Consider the following 10,389-nt stretch of genomic DNA (forward strand, 5'->3'; position numbering starts at 1 on the left):
AAAAAAAATAGGAAACTTATTTTTTTTGGGCTAAAAGATACTATTTATATACCATGCTAAATATACTTAATTCATAAAATAATTTCTCTTAGAACAATAAAATATAATAAAATAAATATACTAATAATAATAATGTTATAATGATTTATAATTGGGCAGGAGACAATGGCAACAGCAAGCGCAGCCGCTGCAGCACTCGGCCGTAGCGCCTCGATACCAAAGCTACAAGCTGTGCCCTTGGCGCCCTTCTCCTCTCCTGAAACCTGCCTTGCCATCGGATCCGGAGCGTGTTATGCCTCTCCTCACTGCTGGCTCCTGTGCAATGCTACCACGCCCTTGCTGATGGTCAAGCCCGGGTCTGGATCGGGCGCCGCATACAACCTGTCCGCCTCTGAGGATGATCCTGTATTTGTTGTCACAGCGCAGACTGATGAAGTCATTAAGGGCAGGGACTGTCAGGGGAGCGACCCCAGGACGCTGGATCTGATCAACTTCAGGGCGATCCGACATAGTACCCTAGATCTGATGTACCATGTAACTGCATGGGCTCCGACACGGACAAACTTCCCTCAATCAGGAAGCTCTGTAACTAAAGGATCCCTATTAAGGCTAGATCTCAACCAAAACCCTCAGATCCGAGGAGACCTACAGCTCGCTGACAGGGAGAAACTGGCGGGAATGCGTGGCCCACAGGGGACATGGATGGCCTATCCCCTTCAGGCATATAGAAGAACGAGCAGCCCACATAAAATCCAGATCTGGGGGCATGTAATCGCCAAGACACCGCTGTGCCCTGAATCACAGGACATAAACGCAGAAGAATGCCTGATAGGCAAACAGAACGACAGTGATCTAGGGTTTTGGAGCAGGACGACCCGGGCAACAGATCGAGGTCACTCTCACATGGATTCATACCCCAGAGAGGCGGATCTCACATAGTTCTTCATCAAAACACCGGAAGGCAGGAATTATTGCTTGAGGTTTTGGAATGGCAACGGGATCCAGGATCTAAGATATAAAATACAGAACCTCCTTGGTATACCAAAACATGGGCAAAATCTGATCTACAATGGACGTAGCTTACAGGATAACTACACCCTTCAGGATTACAATATAACCATAGACTCGACCATCATAATCAATTTTCGTTTGCGCGGTGGATGTTCTGGAACCAGCTCAAAGAACACAGGCTCTTTCAAAGATGCAGTCAAAGGTAAAGGGAAAGTGCGGACCAAACCAGTAACAATGCCTGAGCTTCCCGTGCCCTACATTGTAGAACAAAAAACTGAGAATCCTGCTCTCACCATTGCAATGCCTGAGGTAAATGCTTTGTATACAGATCTTTACTCCCATTTAGTGATTTGTAGATTTAATGGATTTTGGCCCAAATCTGATGTTCTGCACCAGTGGATACATACTACATGGACACCAAACTGTGAATATACTTATGCCCCAAGGGGTTTTTAATAGTAAGATTCAACACAGAACAAGAAAATGAATACATCCTCAACAAAGGACCATGGTTCTGGGGCAGCGCAGGGCTCTTCGTGACCCCTTGGTTTCCAAACTTCGATGCCAACACAATGGTGGTATCAAAGATGCCAGTTTGGGTCAGGTTGCACAACCTTCCATTACACTTCTGGCACCACAAGGTTTTAATTGCCATAGGGAACACTTTGGGAAAATTTCTAAAGACTGATGAGACAGACTCACAAGGGGAATATCTACATTTGCCAGAATTTGTGTTGAAGTAGATCTCAGCTAGGGACTATCAGAAAATATAACACTGAACTTCAAATTAATATTAAAATAAATTATTTGATAAATTTATTTTTTTTTAATTATCTTGATTATTTTTTTCTTAAAATTTACTTAAAATAATTTTTGTTCATAAATGTTATTAATGATTTTATTATCTCTATCTTACGCAGTAGATAATATATTGAGTTTTTTATCAAACTTATATTATTTTGAGCTTGACCAAAAAAATTTGCAAAATTTCTAAAATTGAACTTTGGAAATTAAAATTTATCATTTGAAAAAAAATTTAAAAAAAATAATAATTTATTAAGAATCTGATTGACTATCAAATTCAACATCTTACCATCAATTACTTTGAAATTTGTGTTATACATTTATGCCAGACTACTCATTAACTAATACCATTGTAGTCTTGTTTTCCACTCATCAACTAATACCATTGTAGTCCTATTCTCAAATATAAAATACTTATGCCTGAGTGAATCACGCATTTACACTTAAATCAATATATAATTAATAAAAATGTACGAAAATCAAAACAATAAACTTATTTTATATTAAAAGTAAGACACGAATGCAAAAGCTGCAACAAGTTTCAAAGGTAAAAGAAAACATGAAACACAAAAAGCTTTGAGGGGTATGTGGCAATGGGTAATCTTGTCATAAACTTCCCATGACTTGCCTCAAATTAAAGGCTAGAGTTTTTCAACCAGCTTTATAAATTAAATGAATTTAATTTAAAACAACAATTTATAATTCTATTTTATTTTATATTAATTTAAAATTATGGGTAAGTTTTTTAGTATTTTATAATTATTAATGAATTTAATATAAAATTAATTTATTTTTTTCATCAATAGTATGAGTAAAATTTCAAATGCTGATTATTAGCTTGATGGATGGTTAGTCTCATGTTAGTCATGAGTAGATTTCCAAACTCTTACCATTACTTTGATGGGTGATTAGTCTCATGTTTCTGGGTGACAGTGAGTCCATGTAATTAATTTCCAATGAGGTGAATGTAATAGTTACTCCAACACCCCCAATCAAACACAACTATAGAATCGAACCCAAGCCAAAATTTTGATACACTATATTACTCACCATATAAAAATGTGCAAAAAATATCAACATCAATTATGTAACAATGGAGGACGTTCAATATGAATTAAAAATAATTATGACAACTGAACACGTTCAATATGAATTAAAAATAATTATGACAACTAAAAAAATACAAATAACTATTAATACTAACTTGAATTCAATAATTTTACTTTAATTTAATTATATTTAAAGTAAACAACACAAATTAGCTACTGTATAACATTTGTTTTATTTATAATATTATTTATGTACCATATATTTTTATATCGAAATTGTGTTTCTGTGTTTTTTTTAAATTCATATGGTTAGGTAATGCCTCCCCTTTTCATCATGTCCATCGACTATTTTGCCTATTAAATGATATATATTCAAAATTTGGCCGTGGCCAACTCTAACGGCAATAATATCTTTCAGGCCAAAAAGGATTAAGGTTGCCAATTTCCTCACAGTCCGTAACCCATTACACTAATTTTCTGAGACATTGCCGGTCTCCTCCGGTTTTACTAAATATGCAAGACAAGTAGGGTGCATCTTAAAGCAACTCGTGACCAGGTGCCCGCCCCTCCGCCGCCCAGAACAACGAGCACGGTGTCGTCCCCGGCCGTGCCCTGCACAAACGATTTTGTCGCTTTGTTACCATGTGCCAACAACGTCATGGGAAGCAACGACAACGCCGCCCTCGGCTTGCCGCAACGCTTTCGTGGCCGTCATTGTCAACAATGCAGCGACTTGCCTTTGCCAGTTCTTGGGCACTCAAAATCCGCTGGGGTTTCCCCTCAACCAAACACAGGCTCTCGCCCTTCCCGCCGCGTGTAATATTACCACTGTCTCTTGCAACTCAGTGCTCAGTACCCACAAAACCCAAACTCAATATTTTCAATTTGAACTCTAATTAATTCAATTCTCACGCTTTACTTTAATTTCGTATCGATGTTTGCACCGATTGGTGTTCCTCTGACGCCAACGTCGGGCCTGCCTGTTTCTCCCGAGTCTCCAGGCATGTTTTCAGCTCCATTCTGCTTTTAATTGTACGAAATTGCTCTCGTATTGACGGGTGACCCTATTAGTGAACGAATTTTTTTATGACGTTTTTATTTTTAAATTGCCCATCATATGACTTTTAAAATTTATTTGTACAAGTTTCATCTAATTTCAAATTGTACTCATAATTGTCCAAATTTTCTATTCTTTGTTGTATCATTTGGCTCAAGTCTCATTGCTACACTTTGTTTTGAGACCTGCTAATCAAATTTTTCTGCAAATTTTCCAGTTTTTTACAAATTTTCCAAATTGTTCAAATGTTCTGAGTTTTTTTTGTTTAAAATGGAAATAGTGATAAAATAGATGGGAAATATATATAAAAACAACAAAAAATACTCTATGTCTTTCCCCCATTTTGGCTATCAACTGGCTATTTTGAACGATGCCGCTGTAGGGATCATGCATTGGAATTACAGTGATAATTGTATCTTTTTTTGAGCTCAATTTCAATTGAGATCCACGCAGAATCCACTATGTATGTGTTACTCTGGAACCACATTGTCTGTTTCTGTGTGGGGATGGCGACATTATCTATCCGTTCATCTACAGGATGTTGCTCGTTTATCTGTATGGAGCAGCTGTTTATGTAATCATCAAGCATTATAATAAAATAGCTTTTGTTTGTAAATTTGAAGAATAGAAGATCTTTTTTTCCAAAAGGGCAAAAATTAGCAGAAAATTGAACAACATTTAAATTTTTCCAGTTTTTGATGGTAAATTTAAAAAAAAATATTAGCTAATCTTTATGGAAAAATGGAAGAAAATGATCAAAATGGTGAATATATCTAATACAATTCCATAGTAAATTAAGGATTTGATAGTAAATTAGAAACATATTAAACAAACTTTGGGGAAAAATTAGAAAAAAATAACTAAATGGTAAATATTGGTTCTTAAATTGTTAGCTGGCTATATCAAAGGTCAGTAAAACAATCAGAGACTAAATTAGAAGAATATTAGCCATTTTTTCAAGAGAAGTGAATATGACTGCCAAATTTTTTCATGGCTTGAAAGATCAAAAGTTGAGGGCAGATGTTCTGAAAAGTGGAACAGGATTTCAGTAGCTCAGGACTCTAGACGAATAATCTATTTTAAGCTTTAGCTTTCAAGTTGTAAGTATTAGATGGAATGGAAGATGCCAAAGGCACCCTACATTGAACAGTGTTCATCACTATTGTACCACTTACCTTCTTTAAACTATGAATGTAACTCTAGATGTGGCGTGGCCCACACATCAACCTAAACACTCCTATGTCTATATTTGAATATAATAAAAATACACTGCCATTTTTTCGTGATGGAAAAAAAAAAAAAATTAACTCAACTTTGTCTGCAGAGTCCATTAATTCCATCAAACTTATCATATCTTTTAGATTTTAACCAGAATCAAAACATATATAGGTCATTGTCACTTTGGACGCTGGCGTCCTCATGCAACCAATTGGCTCACGGACTTTTCCTTTTGTCATGTTTTTCATACTTTTCCTTTTATCATGAAATGGGCAGTACTTTATTACTAGTAGAAAATGTTTTGCATAGTCTTCAAGTTTAATTCTGTAATATAAATTGAAATTTGCCGTCCACAAATCAGTCTAGGTTTAAAATAATGTTTACCACTTCATATCAATTAATGTGTTTTACTTGTGCACGCATAAAAGATGGACTCAAACTACCAGTAACGTCCAGAACTTTCTCAGTTAAAAACAAACAGCATCCCAACAACTCCAACCAATGGAGGCATTTCTGTTTTGAAAATCAGAGGAAGTATCTAGTCATACTCCAACGATTGGGTAATTAGATTGTAAATTATAACAAACCTAGCTTCTAGTTTAAGGCAGCTGTAGATTTGAAGATTCGAAGTTGAATCTTTGCAACATGCAATCCACACGGCAAACGAAAAAGGAGTATATGAATGTTTCTAGTCATATTGTATGAATAGGACGTAAATGTATGTCATATGGTGGTCACTTCTACAATGGCAATGGTTTGTTATTATACCCAGAATTCTATAGAAAGAGCCGTAGCAAACTTACAATACATAGCCAAGTATACACATATACAGCCAAGCTGGACTGTGTATATATATAAATAAATGGGATATAGTTGATTATGGTTTGGGATCTAACCTGATAGCTTTTTGCACAATGAGATCATCCGGATTCAGGGGATTGGAGAAGGCATTTATCCGGTGTCATCTTCCTGCTACTCTGATTGAAACCCATGATTGTGGATACGCTGGTTTTGATATCCTTCTCAAATGTCTATTTGACCCATTTACACCAATTCTCTGAACAAACTCGGCTGAATTTGAAGTTCCAACAGGTTTTTCTTATACACCAATTCTCTGAACAAACTCGGCTGAATTTGAAGTTCCAACAGGTTTTTCTTATGCCCTGCTCCTGCATCCTCACCAACATCGCCGATTTGCAAAAATCACCATAAATTAGATAACTTAGATAACTGCAGTGGGTAGCTGGGAATTAATTACTGTTAGTACCATAGCATTTACGGTTTTACGTGTTGAAAATTAAAAACTGATATAATATCAGTGATATTTATAAATGACTTAGAAACTAATACGGCCCTGACACTTTATTTCCGCTGCTGCGCGGCGCATGTGTATGCGGTTCAGTGAATAAAATATCCGACTTTATGCTAGCATGTATATACATAATGTGTATATGCTGTAGCCTACCTCGAGTTCCTAGGGCTACTTTCATCCTATAATCTTTACGTTTTAACTCACTTGGTCTTTGGCTGTGCAAATGTATCAATGCCGACGAGTTGTCAAATTTGTCTTATATTTTTGTTGATGGTTAGAATTCCATGTCACAGCGATAGGGAAATTGATCTTTTTGATTTCAATTAAGAAAGAAAACTAATACTAATATCAAATTTGGAATGGTAATAAAAATATTAAGGACACTGATCAAATTTATAAAACTTTTAATCTTTTAGGTAACAAACTATCGAAGCATGACAAATTGACAAACATATACACAATGTGTTTATTCCTATTCCACAAATAAGTGTTGCGGTAGCGTTCCATTTGGGCATCCTCCATGCTTAGGAGTCGCATTCATATTAAAAAGCCATTCCCAACATGCGTATCACTGCATATGTCCGACGTCAGGCGGGTCGTGCGTGTTAGGTATGCATATATACACAATTTGATATTAAAGCGGTCAATGCAGACAGTCGGTTACACGGGTAACAGGTTACGGTGCCAGGTGGATTATACCTATTAGTAATTACCGTAGATTATTAAATTAAACGTTAAAAATGTTGATAAATCCTCCATTCAGCGCAACTTGCAATGTTAATATATATATATATATATATATAATTTATAAAAAAAAAATTAAAACTTTTAATTTTCAAACATGCCCGTCATATTGACGTTCTTGAAAATTAATGGCAAGTTACACCTGACGTGGAAATTTGAAACTTGAACGTATTTTACGTGTAAAAAACCTAAATACGGGCATACGGGCGTCAAATTTAACCCCTGCTCTCGTAATTGCAGTAGTATTCATTTTTGTTTCCTGTGATGTTCCAGGTGCGAGTCCCCTGGCCATCGCACCTGCTCCTTCAGCCCTTCCTTCCGGGCCGTCCACGACGGCGAAGACTCCAACTACAACGCCGGCTCCACCTGCAGTGGGTTTTCCATTGGGTTCTCTTACGGCCAGCGGTAATAATTCTAGCAGTAGCTCACCTGAGAACTAACAGTGGAGTCTCGGTTTCTGCAGTTTTTAGGCTGTCAACCTTCAGCCTCACCATGGAAGTAATTTTGCAATATAGTGTTTTAATGTGATCACTGCTCGGTATTTGTGCTTCCTCCTTTATCGACTTTGCAATTAATAAAAGCCTTAGTGTAAGGACGCAGAGGAGTTGCCGAGAAGTTATGGAAATTTCGGTTATATTTAGAGAAAATTGGAGTTGTCTACCGAGGCAGAGGAATTGCCAGACGGAAGTGGCCAGAATCCAGACAATTTTTTTTTCAAAAAATCTTGTAGAAGCAGTGTTTAAATCGTGTTTTTGATGGTGGAAATAGATTCAGCACCATCAAAAACGTCTAGAACACCTAAAATATTGAATTTTAACAACTATAACTTGGAATTACAAAAATCCTTGCCGGATTTTCTTTAAATATGACCAGAATTTTCATAACTTTCCGGGCAATTCCTCCGGCTAGTTAGACTACGGCGAGAAAATTTGGCAAGGATTTCTGTAAATCCAAGTTATAGTTGTTAAACTTCAAAATTTTAATACTAGCATTTGCACCTTATGTTGCAAAGGAAATGCCCTAAGACATAGAGTGGGGAAGAATAGGTAATCAAATCCGTCAAAATTAAGATTAAATTGATCTATTAGATTTTCATTTACATACACTGAAATAGTATGCAACCTGGGATAAGAATCTCAAGTTATCATTCAGATAAATTTCTATAGTCCATGTTCTATTTTAAATATTTTACTCTTTTGTCATAACTGGAAGAATCTCAAGTTATCATTGAGATAAATAAATCTCTATAGTACATACTCGTTATATATATATATATATATATATATATATATGAATGAATGAAGATCTCTGCTATGATTTATATTACTTTCTATAGTCCATGCTCTATTTTAAATATTTTACTCTTTTGTCATAACTGGAAGAATCTCAAGTTATCATTGAGATAAATAAATCTCTATAGTACATACTCATATATATATATATATATATATGAATGAAGATCTCTACTATGATTTATATTACTGTGGCAATGCCATTTTTCTCTCGCAAAGTTGCATCCATTGGTTTTTTTTAAGACATTAAAAGAATCTAGCTGCTATGGTTTGTTATGATTGATGGGTTATCTTTCAGATTATATTGTAGATGATGTTAGATACATTAAATCATTTTGAAATAAACACGGACATGCCGTTGGCATTGATTAGCGGCATATGCTACAATAACTTATTCAAAATGCAATTTCTATGTTTTCTTATAGTAAAAATATCATTATTTGATCTTTTACTCTAATTTCTCTGATTGGTTCTCATAGATCTCTAGATTTTGTACTCTTCCAGATTCGTTTAGCATTTCGATACTCTATCAATTCAGCATTTTGGTACTCAGCTAGTTCAGCATTCCAGTACTCGGGAAGCTCAGCGATCCGGTATTTCGTCCAATACTCATTCGACAATCTTGCACTCGTCAACCACCTACGCACCTATCTAGTACTCGAGCAATAGTTGTGTTCTCAACGATCTTTCTCACCACGTGTGCACTCATCCAACACTTGACCCGTCACCCGAGCTTTTGGCTAATGCGCTCATCACAACCATTCCATTGTTCGATTCTAGTAACCAAATTGCTCCACAGTTTGATTCTGGTACCAACTGCTCCAATTGTTCTATCGTTTTAACTCCAGTACTCATATTCTTTGTTCGATGCTGGTACCTGTATTCCATTGTCTACTGTCTGATTCCAGTACCATACTTCATCTTCAGACTTAGTGCTTTAGCAAACAATCCACTATGGAACCAATGAAGTTGTTGAAGACATCTCATTTACTTTGTTACCCAAGATCCACTTCCTCCCCATGCACTTCGTGTCATGAGGACAAAGTTACAAATGTAATTTCAATTTCATTACACAGATTATGGTAACGACCCTCTTCTTTATAAAAGAGAGGTATGTCGAACAATTAAGTTAATCAAAATCTTTCTTGAATGGTTAATAGTTAATCTCTTAGTCTTCAAAGAGATCCAAGAAGGGAGATTAGGTTGGAAACAAAGCACTCTGAGATTTGTAACGCTGATATTGTAATCTTTTTTTTCATTAACAATATGAACAACAATTGTTAAGATCAATGTGTTATTTTACTTCTTAACGTTGTAAGTCTTTAGCTTACCTAGATCGGCAAGGGCCCACCGAAGCCATCAAGGCAAGTTTTCCCTTTGTTTAAGTTATTAAATAGTTTAGTCTTTCCAGTTTTATTTTACGAGTGATGCTTTTGTAGTTCAAATTGTATTTGTGTTATAGATTTAATGATTAATTGTTTGAAGTACACGTTAGATAAAATTTGAGATCTCACCATTCACCTACATGCGCCACTAGTGAAGACTTATATTTCCTATACTAATTTTGATTGTCTTGTTTAAATGCATTGAATTGATTAAGACTAACAGGAAACGAAGTTAGATCCACCTTGTTATTTCATGAGCCTATAAATGGAGATTTGTAACGCTGATATTGTAATCCTTTTTTTTCATTAATAATATGATAGCAATTGTTAAGATCAATGTGTTATTTTACTTCTTAGCACTGTAAGTCTTTAGCTTACCTAGTAGATCGGCAAGGGCCCACCGAAGCCATCAAGGCAAGTTTTCCCTTTGTTTAAGTTATTAAATAGTTTAGTCTTTCCAGTTTTATTTTACGAGTGATGCTTTCGTAGTTCAAATTGTATTTGTGCTATAGATTTA

This window comes from Pinus tabuliformis, chromosome Q, assembly GCF_031772625.1.
Source record: "Pinus tabuliformis cultivar Carrire ecotype Pingquan chromosome Q, CPIR1, whole genome shotgun sequence".
NCBI classification, from domain to species: Eukaryota; Viridiplantae; Streptophyta; class Pinopsida; order Pinales; family Pinaceae; genus Pinus; species Pinus tabuliformis.